General features: G+C 40.8%; 1 protein-coding gene and 3 long non-coding RNA genes across 10 annotated transcripts in view; 3 read left to right on the forward strand and 1 right to left on the reverse strand.

Moving 5' to 3' along the window:
- cdin1 (CDAN1 interacting nuclease 1) overlaps positions 1–27625 on the forward strand; it is a 109035-nt gene that overhangs the window by 71086 nt on the left and 10324 nt on the right. The gene's annotated exons all lie outside the window — the stretch shown is intronic.
- LOC309479209 lies at positions 17125–19488 on the forward strand. Its single transcript, XR_014199172.1, has 2 exons — positions 17125–18129; positions 18172–19488. It is a non-coding gene; the product is annotated as an uncharacterized lncRNA (long non-coding RNA).
- LOC309479211 lies at positions 17485–25157 on the reverse strand. The gene is made up of 2 exons (XR_014199174.1): positions 22179–25157; positions 17485–19323 (listed from the first exon to the last, which is right to left on the reverse strand). It is a non-coding gene; the product is annotated as an uncharacterized lncRNA (long non-coding RNA).
- LOC309479210 lies at positions 25025–26072 on the forward strand. Its single transcript, XR_014199173.1, has 3 exons — positions 25025–25114; positions 25148–25656; positions 25918–26072. It is a non-coding gene; the product is annotated as an uncharacterized lncRNA (long non-coding RNA).

Here is a 27625-nt window from a genome sequence, read left to right on the forward strand (position 1 = left end):
AACCAGCACACAGTCATATGGACCACTGTTATGATCAGGGCCTGAAACTAACTCTTTCCCACAGCTGCCGACGGCCCGTGACTTATGAACATTCACCAGCCAAATATAAATTCTACCAGCCATGACACAAAACCAGGCAGTTATGAACAGCAACACTGTAGATGCTTCACAATCCTCTATTCCAGTTATTATACCAGAGCTAAAACTACTAGCTTAGCTAATATGATTTAATAGCCTAAATTTTTTAAGAAAAGTACGCAGTCAGTAATAGAATAAGAACAAACAATCAAATTAAAAGCAAAAGCACAAATAAACACAATACGTACCAGTGAAATAAGCAGTGCTCTTTAGCCAGGTCTAATAGTTTCCAGTTACCGCAATTTAATAGCATATGCTAATCAAATAACTAACACTGCATAATCTTTATATCCTATTTAAAGTTCAATTTCAATAAGTGATTTTTTCTCTTTGTCCTTTTTTGTGTGGTTAAGAATAATAATGTATAAATAGCAGGATTATTAGGATGCTGTCACTTTAAGACCGGATGCACACGCATCATGCGTTTTGTGTTCGTATTCGCTTAAGACACACAGTATCCGGCTGTGTTTACTGGGATACTCGCAGAGACGCCGAAATCACATGTTTTGAGTGGATTTGTCCGTTGAAGCGCTGGAAGGCCTGAAAGAGCTCAACTTTGCGCTCCGTCTGAGAAACACGGTGCGCAAGTAACGACTTCCCTATCGCGTGTTCCAGTGCTTGAATATTTACATGGGAAAGGCTTTGGTGATGATGAAGCCCTGAGCCGTCTACACTACACGTCGTTCACGTCACTGCACATTTATGTTCTCACAACATTGCATTGTTAGAATTCAGACAGTTGTTATCGTTCAGCTGGAGACTGACACGGTTTCACACACTCGCCAACGCCGATTTATACTCGAGTATACATTTTGAGTGTTAAGCTGCGTTCACACTACAAGCGACTTTGTCACTGCATGTCACCAGTGGCTGGCGATGAGGTCACTAGTGGGCGTTCCCCGTACTGGTTGCCTAGTAATGTTTGTGAGTGACATTCACGGATGTTACTCCATGTTGTAGCACAATCTTGCCGCTACAAACAAACATTTTGGAAGGAAAAGTCTAAATATAAAGGGAATCAGTACATAAAATGCATAATATTAAAGATGAATGAGAAACAGTAAGTGCTTTTTGCCATCGCGGCTATTTATCTGCAGCAAACGGGCACATTCCCACCGGTCTGTCTGGGTTCACGAAAGCATTCAGACTCGGAGTCAGTACGGCGAGTACCACCTCATACATTATTGGACAGTTTCTGACTACTAAAATGAGCTTCTCATTCTTCTTGCCTCGATCGGACTCGGCACTGAAGAGTGACAGATCACGTGTGCTCCACTGACTTCACTCCTATTGGTTGTCGCTCCCGAAAGTCGCTCTTCATTTGCATAAAATTAAACAGATCTCAACTTTTTCGCGTCGCTGGACACGCCCCATCTGGTCGCCGTCGCGCGTGTCGCCGGAAGTCGCCCGCTCCCCATTGAAATGAATGGTATCGTGTCACTTTGTCGCTTGTAGTGTGAACTGGGCTTTAATTGTAGGCCCTGGTTATGATGCTTTTGTGTTGTTGTTGTTGTTGTTGTTGTTGTTGTTGTTTCTCTGGAGCTTGACGTCCACTGTTCTCCTTCTGTGTGTAAAAGATGAACATCTGCTCATGTTCCTCTGAAGAGAGAAGTCAAATGCATTTGATTTGATTGTATTTTGGAGTCTTATAGCTGGAGTCATACATTCACTTTCTCTGGGATTTGAACCAGTTTGAAAGCTATTACCATCATGAGCATGTCCATGGTGTCCACGTCTAAGTGTCTAAACTACAACTGTGCAAATCTGAAGATCTGTGTGTGTTTACACTAGCAAAGCTCTCGTGTACAGTCATCGTTTCCATATCCAGGAATGTCTCTTTAAATCACAGTGGGTTCGAGATCCCGTTCACAACACCTTCCCTAATTTGGTGATGAGTGTTTGGTAATCAGTGAAGTCTCCAGAGAGCAGTTCATAACTCTGAGTAAAGACAGCGGCCTGGACGAGTGCAAACACACACACACACACACACACACACACACACACACACACACAGAGAAATCCTCAAAGCAAGAGCTCAGCCGAAGAGAGAAAGTCTGTCATCATTTACTCTCTTGCCATTCTGACCTTTCTTCTATTGATCACGAAATGCGACGTTCAACTCAAGCACTTCGTGATGTAAATGGCCAAAAGGTGGCATAGCAGCATCATGACAGTAGTGCACACGACTAGTGCATTCATCTCTTACAACTCGGGGTCGATGGTTTTATGAGGAACTTTTGACATCCAAACAATCTTCCCATTGCACAAAAGGTTCTTTATAGAGGAAAAATATTCTTTAGATCATTAAAATGTTTTCAAAAAGCTGTGGGATTATCCAGAGCGCTTCACAGCTGACTTCAGGATGACAGTGGCTCAGTTTGATGCTTTGCTAGAGATACTGGAGACACATATTAAAAACAAGACCACCAATTGATCCTGAACAGCTCTGGATTTTGGCGTTCACTTGTACGGTGGCTGTGAATGGTCAAAATACCTCTCAAAATGCTTGCTACGGATCCGAAAAACAAAAAAATTCAAACCCGATCCATTTTTTTTATGACGGATGAACATTTCGGAGGCGGTGTGTAAACGTGATTAACACAACGTGAGGTCGTATTTATTTTTTATAACGTGCGCAAATTTCGACCTTTACACCTTATTCTCACTTTGTATATTAGAATAGTGCCTTTAGATTTTCGATATCTTTGATGACGCTTTAAAGGATTAGTTCACCCCAAAATGAAAATTTCCTAATAATTTACTCACCCCAATGCCATCCAAGATATCCATGTCTTTCTTTCCTCAGTGGGAGAGAAATTATGTTTTTTGAGGAAAACATTTCTGGATTTTTCTTCTAACAATGGACTTCATTGGTTACCATCGTTTTTAAGTCCAAATCAATGCAGTTTCAAAAGTCTTTGAAGTGTTTAAACGGGCTGTACGCGATCACAGCTGAAGAAGGGGTTATCTAGCGAAACGATAGGTAAAAAAAAAAAAAGAAGAAGAATAATTTATAGACTTTTTACCTTCAATAGTTTGGATTGAGCTGATCAACAAACGGACAGGGAACTACGTCATCACGTTGAAAGGTCACGCCGGCGCCGGCGGAAGTACCGCCCCTCTGTTTACAATGCAACCGTACGTAGGAGGATAGTTCAAATAGTATTGTTTGCTATTATATATATATATATATATATATATATATAGTATTCAGTGAATATGAATATGAATAGTATATGAATAACATTCTGATGAATATGAATAGTAGTTCAAATAGTATTGCCGGCGCCGGCGTGACCTTTCAACGTGATGACGTAGTTCCCTGTCCGTTTGTTGATCAGCTCAATCCAAACTATTGAAGGTAAAAAATTGTTTTGTTTTTTTTAAATGACCTATCGTTTCTCTAGAGCCCCTTTCACACAGCGCTTTGAACCCGGCAGATTGCCGGCAAATTGCCAGAACGCCTTCTGTGTGAACGCAAACACGACCCGGGATTGATGCCGTGTTGGGGACCTAGTAACATTGCCGTGTTCAGTCCCGGAACGCGCACTGTGTGAACAAAAGCCGTAACAATGCCGTGTCGTAGTGATGACGCTGAAGCCGCGATCGTTCGCCAGCTGTGAAACGGTACGTAATGCGCAAGTTTATGATCGAATCAGAGAAAAAATGCACAAGCGTGGTTTCTAGAGAGAGAAATTGCAGCTCATAAGCAAACTTAAGACGCTGCGGAGACATTACAAGTCACATCGATGTCACGTGTCTTTACGGCATTTTTACGGGTTGTGTGTGAACGCACTCTCTGATTCCGGAAAATCACTGGCAGTGTGAATGAACCAAAATAAAACGAACCCGGGTCAAATCCCGGGTCACTTTATCCGTGTATTTTCCGGAATCTCTGTGTGAAAGGGGCTTTGATAACAACCTCTTCTTCTGCTGTGATCGCGTACAGCCCGTTTAAACACTTCAAAGACTTTTGAAACTGCATTGATTTAGACTTAAAAACGATGGTAACCAATGAAGTCCATTGTTAGAAGAAAAATCCAGAAATGTTTTCCTCAAAAAACATAATTTCTCTCCCACTGAGGAAAGAAAGACATGGATATCTTGGATGGCATTGGGGTGAGTAAATTATTAGGACATTTTCATTTTGGGGTGAACTAATCCTTTAACATCTATAAAATAACTTTATATTATCTAATAGCCATTATTGCCATATGGACATTACTTTAACACACAAGGTTACACTTTACAATAAGCTTCATTAGTTAACATTAGTTAAATACATTAGTTAGCATGAGCTAATAATGAACGGCACTTATACAGCATTTATTCATATTTATTCATGTTAATTTCAACACTTTCTAATACTTGATTAAAATCTTGTTAACATTAGTTAATGCACTGTGAACTAAAGGCCCTTTCACACCGGATGCGTAAGCGAAACGAAAAAGCGAATAGTTCGTGTGCCAATAGTTCGCATCAAAACCATTCACATCAGCGGCGACGCGACTTTGTGACGTCTGTGACGTTCAGAGAGCTTCAACATTCCCAAACTTTCGCGCGAATCGCGCCGACAGCTGAGAAAACATGGACACTTCATCATCATCATCATCATCCAGTCATAGTCATAGCATCCAGTGAAGACGAGCTTTTCATTTTATTTAAAAGACAGAAAAGAAGGTTTTGGGTGCACCCAATCTTACAGAACAGAGTCTGAAGGGGAGTATGCTTATGTGCACAGTTTTTTTTTTTTTTTTGCGTCTTCAACTAAACACAGTGCGTTTTGTAATGTAACTACACATTACATGTAACACACGAAGTAAGTAAGTTAAAAATCATTCGACTAGAAACTGTAGATATCACAAAGAATGTATAGTATACTAAAAGCAGCCCTAAATAGTCTCACTACATTTTGTTACGTGTTCAAAGTAAACACGGTCTCTGTCTCTATCTTTGACGATAATAGTGTTAGCTTTCTATCCCAAATGTAGTTTGGCCTGCTAGCCTACACAGCACAGGACTATATGACTAAAACTATCACACAACAAACTCACAGTCAAGATAACCGAGTTGGTTGGCAATGCTACGCCACACATTGTCTTTCAAATCGTTGTCCTTGTAGTATGTGATTGGCTGAATCCTATTTTGTCGCCGCAAAAGTAAAAAAAAAAATCGACATCGAAGCGAATAAAATAAAAGTCGTTTTTTCGCCGCTGCGCATTCTCGTTCGGCGTGGAAGCACTCATTACACAAACAGCAGATCAGAAAATAAAACCATTGCGCGAATGATTCGTGCGTCAAAATCGCGTCCAGTGTGAAAGGACCTTAACAATGCACATTATTAACAAACATTAATAAATACAGTAACAAATTGTATTGCTCATGGTTAGTTCATGTTAGTTAATACATTAATGTTAACTAATGAACGTTATTGTAAAGAGTTACCAATGCAGGTTTGGAAAAGCATCTAGTTTTTGCATGAACTGTTCCTTTAAGATGCTGATTTTCTTCCACTTTTAATTCTCATGTCGCTTCATGTTCATTGGAAAGCTCTGCTTGAAGAGTCACCTCATGTACGCAGTGGAAAAAAGGAAGAAAAAACCCTGAGAGAATGTTTGTTCAGTTCGTTGAAATATGACCAAGCTTGTCAAAAGCCAGTTTGAGTAAGAAAGCAAACATATTTTAATCAAGACTCGGACAGAAAGGGGTCACCGAAAATCGCAGCGTTTAATGTCACGCTTGCTTTTTTGCGTCCATTTGTGTGGAAAGTTACCCGTGACCCCATCCTTAAAAGGAAGCGGAGGGATGAATGAATAACTGCGAGGTCTTAGCATGTTAAATGCTGTAATCTTCCCCTTTCTTCCCTTCCTGTCGGCCCTCGTCTCAACTTCAACCTCCAACCCTTCCCAGCATGCATCAGGGCGAATGAAAAGACGCCCATCACGGGGAGGAGGACCGAGGAGCTGTAAATCGTGTTTGACAGTGCGGCTACAGTGGTTTCGTCATCGCTTGTCTTTAGTTATTAATGTGACTTCCTCACGCTGGAGATAAGAGCTGCGACTTCAGCACAGCGAGGTGTGTACCGTCGACACGCCGCTCTTATCAGCTTAATTGATTTAGAGCAAACGCCTGTGACACGGGTCATTGTGCTCTGGAGTTATCCATCATCTGGGCGTTTGATTCCTGAACACGTCTGTCTCCAGTGTGTCTACATGCTGACGGGAACTGGTTCACAGGGCATTTCTGAACCGTTCTGATGTTGAAATGAGCGTGTTGATACGGCTGGAACATGCAACAACCTATCAAGCAACTACTCAAATAAGCACTTGAGAGTCTTTTAGATTTGGATTCCCATGTTCAGAGAAGAAGGAAAGCTGGTGTGTGCCCAGAACTGCAATAAAGTCTCATTTTCCAGTACAAATATATGTAACACTTTACAATAAGGTTCATTAGTTAACATTAGTTAATGTATTAACTAACATGAACTAACAATGAGCAATACATTTGTTACAGTATTTATTAATCTTTCTTAATGTTAGTTTATAAAAATCCAGCTGTTCATTGTGTGTTCATGTTAGTTCACAGTGCATTAACTAATGTTAACTAATACAACCTTTGATTTTAATAACATATTAGATGTTGAAATTAATATGAACTAAGATTAATAAATGCTATATAAGTGCAGTTCATTCTTAGTTCATGTTAACTAATGAACCGTATTGTAAAGTGTTTCCCAAATATCTAAACATTCCTGAATCAGGATAGATTTACTTGAAACAGAACAACCTAAGATTATGCTTTAAAACAATAAAAAATGGTAACACTTTACAATAAGGTTTCATTTTTTAACATTAGTATTAACTAACATGAACTAACAATGAGCAACACATTTATTACAGTATTTATAATCTTTGTTAATGTTAGTTAATGAAAATCCAGCTGTTCATTGTGTGTTCATGTTAGTTCAGTGCATTAGCTAATGTTAACTAATACAACCTTTGATTTTAATAACGTATTAGTAAATGTTGAAATTAATATTAACTAAGATTAATAAATACTGAAGAAGTATTGTTCATTCTTAGTTCATGCTAACTAATGTAGTTAACTAATGTTTACTATTAAAGCTTATTGTAAAGTATTACCGAATAAATATCTGCCAATGGGCTCAGAAAAATCAACTTAATTCAAAGGGAAAGCATTATTTTTATAAGCAAATATAATATCTGAAGTCATTTTGCGTCTCTTGATTTAGGAATGTTTAGATATTTGTACTGGAGAACAAGAACATATTTTTTTCTTCTATGTATGTTTACACAGACTCCGACTTGAAGTTCAAGTGTCAAGTTTTTCCTGGAACGAAACGCGGTGGATTTATACTTCCGATTCGCCGTGATTTTGTTATCACACGCGTCAGCCTCTTCATAGCTGCCGAACTGACAAAATTGACAGAGGCAGTTGCATTATTCTCTATGAAACATGCATGCTTAAAAATAGTCCCTGGAATAAACAGCCTTCATATTAGGACACGCTGACACACACCTCACACTGCATTAGTGTGACTGGGGTAATTACACGTCACTTCATAATCATATCTGTGGCAGGTAGTCTGCAAGCCTCGTGATTTCATGCGGCGGATCTGGGATAAATACGTGGTCCGCTTAAAAAACATTTTTATGGTTCTCTCCTCACATTAAGCGCCTGGGAGACCCGGCTCTAAAACACGTCCGATCTCATTACACAAATGTGGATATGCTGAATTAGGTTGAGTGTGCTTATGCCCACCGCCCCCCCCTCCAACCGCAAATGTAGGTCTTTAACTCGTGGAAGTTGTCTTAAGTTTTATCCCTTTGGAAGATAATGTGGTTTTGCAATTCAAATATTTGCTGGTTCTGTTTCCAAAGCGGCTTTGAAGGCTCGTCGCCGGTGACAGTGCGAGTGTGACAGCGCTAGTGCATTAAACACACTGCAGGAGCACCACTTCAAAACGCATGCAAATGCATTGCTTTTGGTTGGTGGAGGATAAACAGCTCAAACCTGGAGACTTATGACGTGTGATGGGTTGATGAGCTAATGAGCCCTTCAGACGCTCTTCAGACTGGAGTGTGTTCACTACACAAGGCCTCATTAATTAACCTGATCCTGGTCCTTCATCCTACACAATGGACGTCTTCTCAAGTGGATCTGTTGCTTTACACAAACACTGCCGACTCTTTTCAGATGCTTATAAATCCCCAGCCTGTACTCTTGCTTTTCTGAAGGACATGTCCTGTGAGCAGCTGTAGCGTTTGGCTCCGTGACCTCAGCCATGTTGCCAATTGTTGCAATTCTAAAACATTTTCCCCCCAAGTGTATTAAGCATAAAATTCACAGCACAAGTAAATATTGGTGCATTTTTAATTAGGCTGAGTTAGCTTGTACTTTTTTTATATTGAATTAAATATATATGTATATTAAATATGTATATATATATATATTTTTTTTTTTTTGAAAGCTTTGATCTTGCTTTCTCCATAATCTTGCACTCAAAAAATCTTGGGTTATTTTTTTCTACCCAAACCCTGGGTTGAGCCTTTTGGGTCAATTTTTTGGGTTATTTGTTCAGTGTTTGGGTAGTTTTTGTGTTACCCAGATCCTGGGTCAGACGTAACAACTCAGTGTTTGGGTAGTTTTTGTGTAACCCAAATCCTGGGTCAGACGTAACAACCCAGTGTTTGGGTAGTTTTTGTGTAACCCAGATCCTGGGTCAGACGTAACAACCCAGTGTTTGGGTAGTTTTTGTGTAACCCAAATCCTGGGTCAGACGTAACAACCCAGTGTTTGGGTAGTTTTTGTGTTACCCAGATCCTGGGTCAGACGTAACAACTCAGTGTTTGGGTAGTTTTTGTGTTACCCAGATCCTGGGTCAGACGTAACAACTCAGTGTTTGGGTAGTTTTTGTGTTACCCAGATCCTGGGCCAGACGTAACAACCCAGTGTTTGGGTAGTTTTTGTGTTACCCAGATCCTGGGTCAGACGTAACAACTCAGTGTTTGGGTAGTTTTTGTGTTACCCAGATCCTGGGTCAGACGTAACAACTCAGTGTTTGGGTAGTTTTTGTGTTACCCAGATCCTGGGTCAGACGTAACAACTCAGTGTTTGGGTAGTTTTTGTGTTACCCAGATCCTGGGTCAGACGTAACAACTCAGTGTTTGGGTAGTTTTTGTGTTACCCAGATCCTGGGCCAGACGTAACAACTCAGTGTTTGGGTAGTTTTTGTGTTACCCAGATCCTGGGTCAGACGTAACAACTCAGTGTTTGGGTAGTTTTTGTGTTACTCAGATCCTGGGTCAGACGTAACAACCCAGTGTTTGGGTAGTTTTTGTGTAACCCAAATCCTGGGTCAGACGTAACAACCCAGTGTTTGGGTAGTTTTTGTGTTACCCAGATCCTGGGTCAGACGTAACAACTCAGTGTTTGGGTAGTTTTTGTGTTACCCAGATCCTGGGTCAGACGTAACAACTCAGTGTTTGGGTAGTTTTTGTGTTACCCAGATCCTGGGTCAGACGTAACAACTCAGTGTTTGGGTAGTTTTTGTGTTACCCAGATCCTGGGCCAGACGTAACAACTCAGTGTTTGGGTAGTTTTTGTGTTACCCAGATCCTGGGTCAGACGTAACAACTCAGTGTTTGGGTAGTTTTTGTGTTACTCAGATCCTGGGTCAGACGTAACAACCCAGTGTTTGGGTAGTTTTTGTGTTACCCAGATCCTGGGTCAGACGTAACAACTCAGTGTTTGGGTAGTTTTTGTGTTACCCAGATCCTGGGTCAGACGTAACAACTCAGTGTTTGGGTAGTTTTTGTGTTACCCAGATCCTGGGTCAGACGTAACAACTCAGTGTTTGGGTAGTTTTTGTGTTACCCAGATCCTGGGTCAGACGTAACAACCCAGTGTTTGGGTAGTTTATGTGTTACCCAGATCCTGGGTCAGACGTAACAACCCAGTGTTTGAGTAGTCGATTGTTTATGTAAATTTGGCCAATATTAAGTATCTTGGAGCTGCTGCCACCGTTCAGATTGCCCCGCGACACATTAAACGCTCCACATGGTTTGGATCGGAGCTTTTGTGCATTTCAGTGTGGCTGCTGCTCATGTGGCCTTCCACTTCCATGTGCTTCTGTTAGGGGTGGGAATCTCTTGGTACCTCACGATTCGGTTCAAATCGGTTCTTGATATGTGCATAGATTTGACTGTAGTTTACTGTTTTGTGTCACTTTTCTTAATTGACTGCAGTACACAGTTTAATATGCCTAGAAGGGGAAAAATATTGTCAACCCAATATAATAAAACAAATGTCCTTTAAGCTGACTTCAATCATTACATACAGTCTTCTGTAATAAAGCAAGACAGGCAATTTTATTTTATTTTATATATTAAAAATAAGAACAAAGAAGCAAATTAGAAACAATAGGACAAATACAATAGAAAACAAATATACAAATTAAATAAACTTTAAGTTTTTCAGGTACAGTAGCACAGGTTTATTTAACTGCCCTACTACCGGAATTTAATAATCAAATGTAAAAATAAAACACTATGTATAATCTTCACTGTATAAATGAAATATAAATTTATTCATATTAAAGATAAAAAAAAACTTTTTTTTATTAACATTACTGAAACTCATGGCAACAGTTTATGAGGCGTATGTCCCTTTAAGAATGAATGCACGGATCTAATATACTGTAACACATCTGATTTTCTCCCATTTGTTTTTGTTGGCGTAGGACATAACAGACTCTGTTCACAGTGACTACTCCACAGTCCACACGATGTGCTTTTTGAAATAATAATGTGTGTTTATCTGTGAAAGAGAACTGAATTCGCAATCGCATGCATGTCGGCATCTGTGTGTGTCCATCAGCTTGAGCGCCGCATTGAGTCCTCGTTCGCGGCTTATTGTGATTAACGTCAATAACTGTATTACTTTTAAGTAGTACTGCAAAGTTAAAGAAGTGTAACACTTTAGAAAATAGATTTTTGAAATTTGTGAATCGATTAAAATCGGTAGAATTGCGATTCATATATGAATCGATTTTTCCTGCACCCCTAGTTTCTATGTAGAGATTATATGTTAATCTGTTCAACACAATGGACGTCACAACGAATCTATTGCTCTACTAAAATATTCTGGATTTTTTTCAGATACATCTCTTCTGGACACACGTACTTTTCTAAAGCGAATGTCCCGTGAGCAGCTGTAGCTTAGACCCGTCGCTGGCCTTTCTGAACATACAGAATATATAAGACAATTGAGAATTGCCGTTGCGGCAAGAAGTCCCTGCTCCCGGAACCCTGTAATTTAATCCCATTTTTATTCCTCCTCTCCTTTTCTGCCTCCCCCCCCCCCCAACAGCAATTAATCTCATTTTTAGTACAATTTCCAGCCCTTTGCTGGAGTCAGCCGGAGTCCTGTGTTTTGTTCCTATTTGGCCCGGTTCCTGTGCATAGTCATTAAAGGCCCAATTAATGTCACCCTGTAGCTGAAGAGTGCTCATTTTTATTGGGGAGCTGACAGTTGCCGCCACGAGTGGCGCAGTGTAATATGCATTAATTGCCCCGTAACACTGGTAATTACCAGTTCTTCAAGCCTCTCAGTAAACTGTCATGCCCAGACAAGACTGCTTTGAAATAGATTACTCATTAGGGAGAGCTGCCCTATTTTCCAAAGGGGCTCGCTGTGTTGGCACAAAAAAAAAAAAAAAAAAAAAAAAAAAAAAGATTCGGGTACTAAACAAATAGTTGCCAAGAGCAATTTCCTATTACAACTTCCCAGTGACGGCCTTTCTCTCCCATCTTTCTTTTTGTCTCCGTAACTGGACACCTGTTCGTGTTACCCGTAGATGCTGACCAGTTCTGCAGCTCTGCTCAGAAATATCACCCACCGTGTACTAGTGCTTCATCATACGGGAATTTCTAACTTCGATACAATACCTTGACACACACACATTATGTAAACACAAACTTTTATTTTGTATGCGATTAATCGTTGCCGAGCACTAAAATTGAACCAAACCTGTTTTTCTGTTCATGCTCAGATCGGTCCATGACACAGTAAATGCCCTGTAGGTTTTGGATCAGAGCCGCTGCTGCTCATGTTCCCTCTCCATTCAGTGTGTTTCTGTGTAGAGATTGCATATTAATATTGACCTAGTGTGTGTGAGCACAGAGAGGTCGTGGATGTCAATACAATCAGAACACGTGTAATGACGGCGTGGGCGTTCACATCAGTCTTTGATAAGAACGGAAACACCAAACCAAACATCAGGCGACGGGACCTTGATCTGCGCTGCAGTGTTTCTATATGAAGGTGTTTGGGTGGTGCACGTCTACTCCTCCTAAAGCCCATTTCCACCCTAACATGCGAACGCACATCGTTTTATCTCCTCACAGCACCTGCTCCAGGCAATCTCCCCGCCGTCCCTTCAAATGAGTTTTGTCAGAGGCTTTCACATGCTCAGCCTGCGATGTGCTAATGAAAGGAGATGGTACAATTTCAGGAGAGCAGGTGAAAGAGAAGCAGGAAAACAGGGAACCCAAGACCCGGTGTCACTGATGAACCTTATTATGCCTTTCATCAACGCACATGATCTGTGTGTGTGTGTTTGTGTTGCTTGAGCACTTATCAAATTGTTTATGACAGAACTAATTGGGCTAATTGAAGACATTAAGATTACCTGTCAGCTGTATGCACGTCCGGTTGACAGCCGGCTGACAGGCGCGGGACCCGTGGCATCAGTCATACGAGGAGGAGCACGGGGTCGCTCTAATTTGATGTGGACAGGCTTCGCGGGGCAGAGCGAGCGGGTAAATGGATGCCCGTGGGGAGCGTCTGCGTTTCGGACCGTCTAATGGAGTCCCCTTCGGCTCCCTGACAGAGAGATGAGGCAATTTGAGGAGAAAAGTGAAAAGGGCTCCGGCCTTGATTTTTTCCCCAAGTGTTTCGGGAACATCAGAGCAGAATAAATGTCTGCAGGCTGCCATCGCTTCGGCTTTAGCAGAGGACTGTGTGTGTACACTTAACACCAACGTGTGTATGCATATGTATTTAAATATCCTTTGGCTTCACAGAACATCTAGGAATATCTAGGGCTTGTGTTTAATGTGCAAAACATAAATGTAATCGTAAAGCAAGTGCTGCTACTATAGGAAACGCACGTCAGGTCAGCTTTATTGCGGTAACACTTTACAATACGGTTCATTAGTTAACATAATGTATTAACTAACATACTGTATTTATTCATCTTTGTTAATGCTAGTTAATAAAAATCCAGCTGTTTATTGTGTGTTCATGTTAGTTCACAGTGCATTAACTAATGTTAACAAGATTTTAATAAAGCATTAGTAAATGTTGAAATTAACGTTAACAAATATATGCAAATTCATTATTAGTTCATGCTAACTAATGAACCTTATTGTAAAGTGTTACCTTTATTTATGTAGCGCTTTATACAGTACATATTGTTTCAAATCAGCTTGACCGTAATAAACATGAAAATAACAGAAACAATGATACAAACTTCATCAAATATGAGACCAATTTAAATCATGCTGTAAAGCATCTCTAAAAATACTTCAACTGGGAAAAACATTCACTAAATGAGGATCATTTACTACCAGAAGTTCACAACCAACTCACACGGAAACATGCGGGACACGCAGAGAATCAGCTCAAAATATCAAACTGTTCCCATCATGCACTACGCGATATCCCTCACGCCGGTCCAAACCCGTGTCACTGATTAATCTTCGAAACACAAGAGATGTATATAATACCTCAGATGTGTCAGTCCTTCCAGTGAAGGTCCACGCAAACACAGTTTAGAGCATCCTGAAAGGTTATAAAGGCATCACAAGACTAATCCATATGAGTCGCACCGTTTAATCCAAGTCTTGTGAAGAGATCTGATCACTTAATGTAGGTTTAATGTAGGCGTTTGTTCCCATATAAACACACCTATAGAGCACATCACATGTGGTAAACACGTGACCTCATGCATGTGTGTAGGTCAGAGTTTCACTGTGAATAAAAGCTTAAATTAAATCTGTTGTTCATCATATAAAGTGATCGAATCTCTTCACTAGACTTGGATTAAACCGCTTCATTCATATGGATTTGTTTTATGATTCTTCATGACCATATATAGAGCTTTTACGTTTTAGTTGCATGGACTAGCAATGGAAACCTCCCAGGTTTCGTAAAAAAATATTCACATGAATATTTCTGAATTTAATTGAATATCTGCAACCTTAAATTCTACTTTGAATTGCAGTTCTACGTCCTTAATTCATATGCCGGAGCTGAGTGTGAGTGTGACAGGCGTTCTCAGTGGAGCCTGATTCTCCAGCAGGACAGCGGCTCTCTGAAGGCCACTCATACGTGGATACACAAGCGCTCGAAAAGACATGAAACCAATGAAGAAATCAAACATAAGAGTTTAAAACACGACACATTTCACTTGGTCTGTAGTGTCACAGCAAATCATTTCTTTACATTTGGAATTTATTTTGATTATTGCTGTAGCTGTTATATACACTGCCGTTCAAAGTTTTGGATCGGTAAGATTTTTTAATGTTTTTAAGAGAAGTCTCTTCTGCTCAACAAGACTGCATTTATTTTGATTAAAAAAAAATAAAAAAAGTAATATTGTGACATTTTATGACAATTTAAAATAACTGTTTTCTTTTTTTTATATATTTTAAAATGAAATTCCTTTTCAGATTCTATTTTAGAAAAAATAAATAAGTAAATATGGTAGTGTATAATGTTACAGAAGCTATTCAGACAAATGCTGTTCTTTTAAACTTCCTATTCATCAAAGAATCCTGAAAAATAAAATGTAAATAACTGTTTTCAACACTGATCATAATAATCATAAATGTTTCTTGATCATCATATTAGAGTGATTTGTGGAGGATCATGTGACACTGAAGACTGGAGTAATGATGCTGAAAATTCAGCTTTGATCACAGGAATAAATGACACTTTACTGTATATTCACATAGAAAACAGCAGATTTTTGGGTATTTTTAATCAAATAAACACAGCCTTGTTGAGCAGAAGAGACTTCTTTTATAAACACACAAACTCTTACAGATGAAACACGTTTGTCTGGTAGTGTATAAGTGTGTATGTGGAGTGTATCTGATAGGTGTAGTCTCTGCCCCTCCTCCTCTCGGTTCCTCGAGCTCTGAAAGGTCAGCGCTGTCTTCCTCGGAGAGCCTTGTGTTTGTTTCCTTTAGAAAACAGGGTTAAACTGTGGGACTGACAAACCCCTGAGCTCAACATCTCCAGAGCTCCCCGACCGCCGCTCGCCGAGGCCCGAGGGATCCCGCTCGACCTCTTCTCCTCGCCGAGGCCTGAGGGATCCCGCTCGACCTCTTCTCCTCGCCGTGTGACTCCTCAGTGCGTGTGTGGGGTCTTTAAGGTCCAGTTTGATCCTCTGGATAATCAGTTTAGTCTCATGTCTCGTGTCTCGTGTCTCGCAGGCTTTGGCGGCTCAGAGGTGGACTCTTCACCCACTTGAAATTTGTTTGCTTTGCAAATTTTTTAAATGACAGTGAAATCTGATTTCAGTGCAGCTTGTAAGTGAAAACACTGAGCAGTTTCTGCTTCTGTTCAGTCACAGGCTCATACGGGGTGGGCTTGTTTTTCTTTGTCATTTTGTTCTCACCAAAAATTGGGAAATGTCCGAATACAGTTTTAAACCCTGATTTGTGGGGCAACTTTTCATGCAATAAACATTATAAAAATAAATAAAACTTAGCATTTAAAGTCCACCTGTAGTCCATAATTGTATCCCTTAAAGCTCATCTTTAATCACCAAAATGTTTTTAAAATTAATGCATTAAAATAGCTTGAGTGAAACTGATATTGATAATGAGGCTGAAAATTCAGCTTTGATCTCAGGAATAAATTACACTAATTTCACTATATATTCACATAGAAAACAGATGATTTACATTCTAATAATATTTCACAATATATATTTTTTTATTTGTATTTTTAATCAAATAAATGCAGCTTTGATGAGCAGAAGAGACTTCTTTTAAAAACAAAAAATCTTACCGATCCCAAACTCTTGAACGGCAGTGTGAATATCAGAATGTTCAGGCTTTGACAGTGCTTATGGATTTATAGCATTGCACATTTAGTTTTGTTTGTGCATGTGTGTTGAAATATGACCTTCACCCGAATACTGCTCAATAACAGAAGATGAGATGGCGAGTTGAATTAAAGTCAAAGTTGTGTTTGTTTCTGCCAGGCTTGGGGAAATCTCACCAGATTGAGTGTGTAACTGTTGAACTGCGCTGTTTTCTTTGACTCTGTGTGTGTGTGTGTGTGTGTGTGTGTGAGAGGCCTTGGTTCCCACCCAGACGCTCAGGGTCCCAGGGGTCCCAGGGGTCTCGACCTCCAGAACACTGAGATGATCATGATCTGATGCTTCTGAATGGCCAGGATCATACACACACACACACACACACACACACACAAGCTGTTTCCACACCGGCTCTCCTATTCCTGTGTTTGTGCCGGCTCAGTGTTATCAGTGTTGTGAAGGACCGGTTCAGGCGTGTGTGTTCGGCCACAGTCACACACACAGAGGTGGCGCTGGACGAGAGCCAGGCCTGTTTCTCATTGGACGATCTCTGGAGGGGCTTCACTTATTTTTAGGGTCGTTTTCCGGTGTTTTTCTCCTGGATGTCTGACAGACAGCTTACACACCTCTTCCTCCGGGAACGCAGTGATTCAGCGCTGGAATAAGACTCTTTATTTTTATATACTCTAATAATATATATTTTTTTTTTTATTAGAGACTAAATTCCCGGTTATTTGTAGAGAGACTATTAGATGTGAAGCTTTTTAAACAATGTCTGTATTATGATCTGGTGATTTTGGCCTCCGTTCAAATCTTACAGTGATATTATACCGATATCAACTCTGTTTCAGCCTTTACAAACACTTGGACGTTCCTTCAGGTTATGATACATAGGTGATGTTATTTCTATAGTTCAACAGCTCTGTTACCAAAGTTATTGTAAAAAAAAAAAAAAATAGTTTATGAGTAATATGTCATTTGTATGGAAGTTTGTTTCCGCCACAGAATAAAAAATAAAGGAGGCAATTCTGACTTTTTTCTCACAATTGATATAAACTCGCAATTGTGTGATAAAAAGTTGCAGTAAAGTCTTTTAAAAGTGTTTTATTATTTGGCAGAAACGAGCTTCCATACTTTTCAACCCTGTTATCCATTCTGGCGTACAAACGTTTAAATGCTTTGCATGATATAGCACATGACAATCACATACATCAGGGTTCACAACTTTATTCAGACATTTGAGAGGAATAAAGTTAAATGTATTTTTATAGCGCTTTTAACAGTACACACAGTTTCAAAGCAGCTTTACAGAAAATCGTGAATTTAATGTTAGTAATATCTTCATGCATTATAGTCGCATTTGTCAGAGTAGAGCTGGACGATAATATAGTTATATTTTGTGATGATAAACAGTCACACAGTCCAGATCTGCTGTATAGTATACACTTACGTGTCTGAACTGTATGCATGTGGATATAATTATTAGGAAATATACAGTCAAACCAAACTTTATTCAGAAACCTTCAACATTTCTCACATTATCTCAGTTATTCGCTATAGTTTAGAAAATGGTAATAAATATGAGCAGAACTCAGTTGATATTTGACTGGTTTTGTCCGTCCTTCTGTTAGACTGTCTCACACATGAATTATGTTGAATATCTGTCAGCTGTTAAATTTAACTACACAATTAGATAATACCAGTTTAGCTCAACCAATCACCAAGCAATGCTTCATTTTGTTCAGTCTGTGTGTAAAAAGAGCATTAGCAATTAAAGACAAAACACTTCAGCAAAACATGATCAGCTCAAAGTGTCCCAATCATTTTTGCTCCCAAATTTTTTATAAATTTTACTGGTAGTCCCTGTATGAAGAATATTAGTGTATATTATGTCACAGTTTACTTTATTTTGCTCTCCTCACTTACATAAATGAACTATAGTGTCCTGCACACACTAGTAAGACTATATCAAAAATGATATCTGGTGTCTTGAGTAATGTCTGGTTTGACTGTATATCGGAGTTCATAAAGAGCTGGTTGATTATGTAGTTATTAATGAATAGTTTCATGACCTCCACTGCAAACAAAAAAACAAAACAAAAATCACCTAAACATTTCAATTTGTATCAAAATGAAGTGAGTTTATGCTTTAAGAAAAAAAAAGAAGAAGAAAAAAAATGGATCCTCCCAGTACGCTCAGAAAGACATGTTTACTCGTATTGGAGTTGTGTTTGCGGTGTAAACCTGATTGAGGTTTTCCAAAGATTGGGATCCTTCTTTTCCCTGCTCATTCAGTGTGTGTGTGTGTGTATCCGCTGGTCACTCCAGGCTCCTGCTCTCGGGTTACTCTGCTGATTACAGACCCAGCGCAACACTAATTGGAAACACATTAGCGATCCGGGTTAAGAGCGGGATTAGACGCCGACACCGAATGCAGGGATTTGTGTTGATGTCCCCAGAGAGAGGGCTAATTATCCACTGGGACTGCTGGGAGTTCAGCGTAACAGGTTACAGGAGCTGCTAATCCCAAACCACGGGATCATCTCCTCTGGAAAACAAGTGTTGTTTACTCAATTGTCTTGACTAATTGATTGTACCGTTCTTTAAAAATCATTTTGCTGATTTATTTTCTGCATTTTGGGCTTTTAGTGTTATTCTGGAGCACTTCATGCATCATATCTGTGCTGTAATGTGAAGAGTCTGTTAATGAATTCGCTTAATGAAAGCTTTCACCCGTTTATGTGATGGAAAGCAGCGCTGAACTGCAGGTCATCCGACACTCGATCTGAGGCGAGAGGTCAGAGGTCAGCCTCTTACGAGCCCTCGGCCCATAGGGGAGCTTCCTCTAGTCAGAAATGACCAGGACACGCTTTATCATGGATCTTCATCTGATCAGCTCTTCTTCAGGAACAGAAACATATTTTACTCTCAGCCTTTAATGGCCTGATCTGTGAGACTTCAGCACGCTTTCCCCCGTTTATTAGTTTCATGCATCTATCGCTGGGTGGACTTCTGCACGTGCCAGACTTCATGAGGGAATCTCTGGAAACCTGTTTCACCCCAAAGTCAGAAGGAAATATAAGATATCAACAATGCAAAAACAATGCTTTTATACATTTGTTTTATACAGTATTATTCAGACTATATTAAAAGTCCCTCTGTACTATTACAGAATTGTTTTATTGTAATACAATAAAAACGACTGTATTACAGTTTTTGAAAATCTAATATAAATCATGATTGAAAGTAAGTATATATACTGTATATATATATATATATATAGCGTAGTTGTGCTTGGAGTTGATTGTTTTAAATGTGATGACAACGCAATGATGAGACATGCCAAATTTTGAGACACAATTTTTGGCCAGGCTGTCATACAAAGAAATAATGAACCAGCAAAATATTAATAACTGATTATGTTGTGTTCTTTCGCATCAGCTTTTCTTTTTTTTTTCTTTTTTTTTTTTTTTTGCGTTGTAAAATTAAACCTGTAGCTGTAAGTTTGCCTTTTTTGCCAAATAATTTTGTCAGATAAATACCTTCACCCAGTTTAGTGTTTTGTTCTTCCCTCATATTTAACACATTAAAAAAAGATTTACTCATATTTCATTTATATCTGTTTTCTCATATTTGGTTTAATCAAACTTGTTGGGTCATTTAAAAACAAATATCCCCTTCCAGACATCATTTTTGGACGCTATATAATTTTTTTTGTGGCGCGAAGGTTCATTATTGCATTTTCACCTTTCCTCAGTTTTCACTTCTGTCTGCCGTCACCTTCCAAGCTCTCCATGCTGTCATTGCGGAGGAAATGATGTGGCTAAATCTGGAAGTGCCATCTCCACAGTCATTATCACACACAGGTCAGGCGTTTATTGGGTCTCACCTCACCGATAGCCTGGCCATCATTAATCCATACGCACCAGATAATGAGCACCCAACAGATTTATGCAATTACGGCCACATGGCGGATAGAGCGGCACTCTTATCCTGACGTATTAATGAGCTTATCAATATGTGTGGCGGTTCAGGGTTCGAGCGGCCGTTAGCCGCCCCTGATGGGACTAAATGAGACGTGAGCTGTAAAGGCCCAGAGCGCCTCGAGTCCGCAGGGTCACGGGTGTTTCCCAGGCTTTTAGATAGAGCCCTTTAATCCTGCTTTAATAGCTTTACCACTGGAGGAAAATTTCACTTCCTCCTGAACGGCCACCTCACATCAGATGTAACAACCCAGTGTTTGGGTAGTTTTTGTGTTACCCAGATCCTGGGTCAGACGTAACAACCCAGTGTTTGGGTAGTTTTTGTGTTACCCAGATCCTGGGTCAGACGTAACAACCCAGTGTTTGGGTAGTTTTTGTGTTACCCAGATCCTGGGTCAGACGTAACAACCCAATGTTTGGGTAGTTTTTGTGTTACCCAGATCCTGGGTCAGACGTAACAACCCAGTGTTTGGGTAGTTTTTGTGTTACCCAGATCCTGGGTCAGACGTAACAACCCAGTGTTTGGGTAGTTTTTGTGTTACCCAGATCCTGGGTCAGACGTAACAACCCAGTGTTTGGGTAGTTTTTGTGTTACCCAGATCCTGGGTCAGACGTAACAACCCAGTGTTTGGGTAGTTTTTGTGTTACCCAGATCCTGGGTCAGACGTAACAACCCAGTGTTTGGGTAGTTTTTGTGTTACCCAGATCGGGTCAGACGTAACAACCCAGTGTTTGGGTAGTTTTTGTGTTACCCAGATCCTGGGTCAGACGTAACAACCCAGTGTTTGGGTAGTTTTTGTGTTACCCAGATCCTGGGTCAGACGTAACAACCCAGTGTTTGGGTAGTTTTTGTGTTACCCAGATCCTGGGTCAGACGTAACAACCCAGTGTTTGGGTAGTTTTTGTGTTTCCCAGATCCTGGGTCAGACGTAACAACCCAGTGTTTGGGTAGTTTTTGTGTTACCCAGATCCTGGGTCAGACGTAACAACCCAGTGTTTGGGTAGTTTTTGTGTTACCCAGATCCTGGGTCAGACGTAACAACCCAGTGTTTGGGTAGTTTTTGTGTTACCCAGATCGGGTCAGACGTAACAACCCAGTGTTTGGGTAGTTTTTGTGTTACCCAGATCCTGGGTCAGACGTAACAACCCAGTGTTTGGGTAGTTTTTGTGTTACCCAGATCCTGGGTCAGACGTAACAACCCAATGTTTGGGTAGTTTTTGTGTTACCCAGATCCTGGGTCAGACGTAACAACCCAGTGTTTGGGTAGTTTTTGTGTTACCCAGATCCTGGGTCAGACGTAACAACACCGTGTTTGGGTAGTTTTTGTGTTACCCAGATCCTGGGTCAGACGTAACAACCCAGTGTTTGGGTAGTTTTGTGTTACCCAGATCCTGTGTCAGACTTAACATATGTCCTCAGAACTGTTCACTTTTTTTTTTTTATGGGCAGGTTATCTAGTAAGTCACAGCATATTTCGGCTACGAGTGAAACACAGGGGGTACGATCTGAAGTTAAAAGTTCCCCCGCTGAACATGATACAAGCTCCGGCACGAGATCCAGCGCCAACAGAGACTAGTCTATTACACTTCAATTACTTCTAAATGTTTTAATTTTTATTTCTAATATTTGTTAAATTAGCATAAATGTAGGCATTATGTATTCTAAAATATGCTATACTGTAAAATATGATCGGAAAAAAATTAATTATAATGCAATCCAGTTGTTATGTGGAGTATTTTTTTTAAAGTTTAGCGGATTTAAGTTAATCCGTGAACATTCATGTATGAAGTAAAAAAAAAAAAAAGAAGCTAGTACTATAGTAAAAATGAATCAACCTATTATGCTGGGTTAAATAAACAACCTCACGTCCGGATTGAAACCTCATCAGCAAGAAGCATAAACATGTCGTGTAGAGTTATACCTGAAGGAAGATTGCTGGCTCTTTACGGCGTAATCACAGCGATTGTGTTTTGCTCATTGGCGGGTCTTCAGGAACAACAACTCGAACAGAACGAAACCGAGGATGTCAGGATGTTCACCTTGTGATATTTATGGAGTAGGACACATTGTTTATTTATCGTCGTCCGTTGGAGGCCGTGTCTCATGCTCTCTTTAAACATCCTGTTTGTGCGAAGGCCTTTCGTTATCGTGATAGTGTTGCTGAATGCTGGCCCTCGGGCTGGACCGGGGAAATATTATATATATGCGAGCCGCTGGTTAGCGTGCTGATATCGGCCTTGAGTCTCTCTCTCTCTCTCTCTCGCCCCCTGCAAACCGGTTCAAGCCCTATAAATAAACACTGATTAATCACCAACTGAGAGGAGAGGAAGCCCTTTCTGACCATTGAGTCACCAGTGAGTCCCTTCATATTATGAGTCAGGTTGGCTTTTTACCAAGTCACTTTCAGCATGTCAAATCACTGTGCCTCATGTGATTTTGACTGAACAGAAAGGTTCCCATACCAAGCTTGCATCCCGTGATTTAGCAGAATAGAGGTTATGCGTGTGATGTCACCGTCGGCTAGGAAAAGAAACACTGAGTGGCAGTGTTTGTTTTCAGGCACGAAAAACACACAAAACCATCTAAAGCGGGAAAGAGCTTTGAGATTTACTGAACAAATAGATTTGACAAGAAATCTGAAGTATATTTTTACAGACTGCCGAAAGCTTCAGAACAGAAACGCAAATGATCGCTGCGATTCACATAAACAACTGGATCCAGGCAGAGAAAGGTGGATTTGCAGTTATCATTGTGTGTTACTATGCTGAATTTAGGGGTAAAATCGTGCCCTATGTATTGTATTGACAACTCATCAATTAAATATTTACCATCGTATATTCTGCATAATTGGATGTTTTTAAATAAACATTGACAAAAAAACTACACACGTTTTAGGGCTGGACGATATGATGATATATATAACATTATTACACGGCTCTGTGGAATACTTGATTCTGATTGGTCAATCACTCCATCCTGCAGTATATTATTCCCAGAAAACAACCGCTGAGCACAGAAACACAGGCTCATCCGGGTCACTGAAGTCAGCAGCGCTATACGCTTGCTAGGAAAGTTTTTTCTTCGTGGAAGTTTTGCATTTGGTGAGCTAATAAAATATTAAAACTCAGTCAAATCAATATTTTGTGTACAGTTATTTAATTATGCCATCCAGTATCGTGGACTCGCTCTCTCTTAATTCATACAAACGAAGCTGCTGCCATTTTGTGGCTATTGTTCCCTTTCGAAGGAACTCTCACTGCGTCGATACGACACTTTGGGGAATGCCCCCAGCGTAGCTAAAGCATGAATAAACCTATTCCAATCCTGATTGGCATTGTGTCATGACTTAACATGTGACCGCATACACGGAAGCTACAAAGGGATGCCGGCACACAACAGAGTTAGCTTTTTGCTCTTCAGCAAGCGCTCTGTGTCGAACTGTCTGTCCTATTTGGTGTTGTTTGTCCCGCAAGAACCTCAAATCAAGATTCTGTGGCTGGGATCTCGCGTTTGCAGAGGCAGTGCATAGATTACGGGTCCACTCTGCAATAAAGAATCGATGTGAGTGTGATACTGTTTGGGTGCGAGGCACCTGAGGGTGCTGCCTGTGTTAATTGAGAAATATCTCGACATACCTCTATGTTTTCGGGTGTTTCAGCCTCGCGCCTGTTGACTTTCTTCTCGAGAGATGAAAGCCAAATATATAGTAAACGACCTAAATCTTGCGTTTGCCGAGGCAACGCGTAGATTACGGGTCTGCAATAAAAGGACACACGCGATCTGTGAAATAATACTGTTTGGGTGCGAGGCATTCAGAGTCAGCTCCTGAGGGTGCTTGCTGTGTTCATTGAGAAATATCTCGACGCGTAAAGCCGTGCGCTGTCAGGTGTTTCAGCATCGCACCTGTTGACTTTCTTCTCGAGGGATGAAAGCAAAATATATTTAATGCCTCGAATCTCACGTTTGCTAAGGCAGCGTGTATATTACAAGCCTGTATAAATAAATATTAAAACAGTAATGTCTGGTGATTATGACTGCATTTAATTCTAAGGAATTAAAATTATGGAATATTATCTGACTTTGAGAAGTTAGATATTTTTATTCAACCTACCATTCAGAACAGAAGAAGAGTTTCGCTTCTGTCGAGGCAGGGGCTAAGGCCCGGGGAATGGAGTCTTCACACCGAGGTGGTGAAGTCGATAAATGAAAGGTTCGGCCCAGTGGAAGTGGATTTGTTCGCATCTCGATGGACCGCCCTCGCGTCTCACACTGTCCACTGTGGTTTTATCTCACCCATCCAGCCCCATTGGGTTTGGATGCCATGGTATAGACGTGGCCGAGGCTACGCTATCGATCTTCTCCCGGGAGTTCTGGAGAGGGTCTGTTGAGACGGGATCAGCCTACTTCTAGTAGCCCCGTACTGGCCGGCCCGAGTATGGTTTTCAGACATCATAGCACTCCTGGCAGGCCAGCCTTGGCAGATCCCTCTGAAGAGGGACCGGTTTCTGCAGGCCAGGGGCTCAATATTCACCCTCGAATTTGACCTGTGGAAACTTTGGGCCTGGTCCCTGAGGGGGCTCAGTACCTAGAGGCTGTCCGGTCGGCTGAAGTGGTTGAGACCATACTCAGTTCCAGATCTCCTTCCACTTGGAGATTGTACGGCCTAAAGTGGAATGTGTTTCCACTTGGTGTAGAGAGCATGAGGTGGACCTAGTTAACTGCCCGATTGGCTTCAGTGTTGGACCTCCTCCAAAATCTCTTCTCGGCTGGTCTTACCCCGTCCACACTCAAGGTGTACGTGGCTGCCATTGCGGCCATCCACGCTCCTCTGGGTGATGGGCCTCTGGGGAGATATCAGTTGGTCGTACGTTTCCTCCGTGGGGCTTGGAGGATGAGACCTATGGCTCGTACCAGAGTTCCCACATGGGACCTGGCAGTGGTTCTCGAAGGGCTGGTCGAGGCCCCCCTTCGAACCTCTGGAGTCGGCTGAGGCCAAGAACCTTTCCCTCAAGGTAGCTTTTTTATTAGCCATTACTTCTCTGAGGAGAGTAGGAGATCTTCAGATGCTCTCGATATCTCATAGGTGTCTTCAGTTTGCTCCAGGCGATATTAAGGCTATCTTGCATCCCAGGCCGGGCCATGTGCCTAAAGTGCTATCTAATGTGGCACGGCTTATGGTTCTGCAGGCTCTTCATCCTCCACCTCACGTGACGGCGGATAAAGAAAGACTTAATTTGCTCTGCCCTGTCAGAGCTCTCAAGATTTATATTCAGAGGTCCTTTTCTTGGCGGAAGTCAGACCAGTTGCTGGTGTGCTTCAGGTCGCCCAAGAAGGGGCTTCCCGCATCCAAACAGACCATCAGTAGCTGGATCATTCAGGCTATATCTATGGCCTGTCAGGTGCACAGCTTGCCTTCACCTTGGCCATGAGGGCTCATTCAACCAGAGGCATGGTGTCCTCTAGAGCCCTCCTTTCAGGGGCCCAAGAACTGTGCGATGCAGCAGGTTGGGCCACACCTCATACATTTATCAGATTATATAGCCTGGACATTCCTTCTACGCCAGGCTCTCTCGTGCTCTCGTCCTAAGTGTGCCTGTGCGCAGCTTCACACTGGGACAGGCAGGGCTCATTGTGGCATAGTGGGTATTCGTTCCCCAAAGTGCTGTATCGACTCAGTGCGAGTTCCCTCGAAAGGGAACGTCTCAGGTTACGACTGTAACCCTTGTTCCCTGAGAAGGAAACGAGACCCTTCGTCCCTTCACCATGCCTTCCCCTGCCTGGGAGTGACTTACTTCATCACTGAAGCTAACTCTGTTGTCTGTTGTGTGCCCTTTGTAGCTTCTGTGTATGCTGTTACATGTTACGTCATGACGCAACACCAATCAGGATTGCAATAGTTTCATTCATGCTTCAGACCCGCTACGCTGGGGGCGTTCCCCAAAGTGTGTATTGACGCAGTGTCTCGTTCCCTTCTCAGGGAAAAAGGGTTACAGTCGTGACCCGAGACATTTTGTACACGGTTGGATTATAAGTTACAACTGCTGGATAATGTACATCCAGTCGGTTGTTATCTCAGAAAAAAAACCCTTCGTGTGTGTGTGTGTGTGTGTGTGTGTGATCTCAGTATAAACCCCCTTCAGGTGTGTGTGTGTGATCTCAGTATAAACCCCCTTCAGGTTGATGGAAGACCTGATCCTGATCAGGTTTATTTTGAGATAACAACTGGCTAGATGTACATTATCCCTTACTTGATAGAAGTGATCACATGGATTTAGATCTATATTGTATTTATATAAAGCATTCAAAGGCAAATTTAAAAATCACTGGCGTCGAAATCAGGCACATATAAATGTCAGGTAACGCGATTCCTGCCTTCATGTCAATATCCACGGATCACTGGATCTTTGGTAAGTTGTAAGGATTACTATATTCACAAACTTTAGCTTAAACTGATAATCGTTTGTTTTACTGGCGTTTTCACAGTTCCCTCTGTTAAAACCAGTCACTCAGCAGCTCTTCTGCCACTCAGTCCGGCTGAGGGAGTGTGTTCCTGCGGGAAAGTGACTCAGTGCAAACCCTATATACCTAGAACTGCCTAATAAAATTCAAACATAATCCTCTGAATACAGTAATTTGCTGAAATTCTGAACAATTGATCAATATGGGCTAAAAGAAGAATTGACACCCAATAATGGTGTCATGAATATAATCACCTAATCCTTTCCCATCAAATATAATTTCCCAGCATTTACAGTAAGGTGATTTGCGTCACACTGCGTAAAGTTCCTAATTTCTGAATATTCAAATGTGTACCATCTTTTATCTGACAAACCTAGTATTACAGTGTCATCAGAGTATTTGATAATGTAATTATTCTTACAGTATTTATACTAATACAGTCATTTGTATATAAAGTAAAGAGAATGGGAGCGTTTCTGTTGAGCAGTCGTTTAGATTAGTCACCGCTGAAAACACCTATTTTTTATGTATTAATCATATTTAATAATAATCATTGCAATTGTCAATAATAATGATTTTGTCATAATACTGCAGCCCTACCTTGTCTTTTAATGTTACAGTTGATATACTTTATGTAGACTGTAATTTTACATTAATCTCATAATATTATTATGTGATTTTTGTGTAAATGCCTGTATGAGCACTCTTAAACAGTCTGATGTCTATACCGATTTTAGTAACAAGCTGTAGTATTCTGAAGTAATTGGTTAAATATAAGGCAATAAAGACATTTAATCAGGTAATTATAAAATCCGTGCTTGCGAAGGTTAAAGAAAATTCCTCTGGAAATCAATATTGGCTCTTAATGGAAAAGTTCATTTATGACCCTGAGTTAACACTAAAATGCAC

Source organism: Leuciscus leuciscus, assembly GCF_965113295.1.
Source record: "Leuciscus leuciscus genome assembly, chromosome: 17".
In the NCBI taxonomy this organism is placed as follows: domain Eukaryota; kingdom Metazoa; phylum Chordata; class Actinopteri; order Cypriniformes; family Leuciscidae; genus Leuciscus; species Leuciscus leuciscus.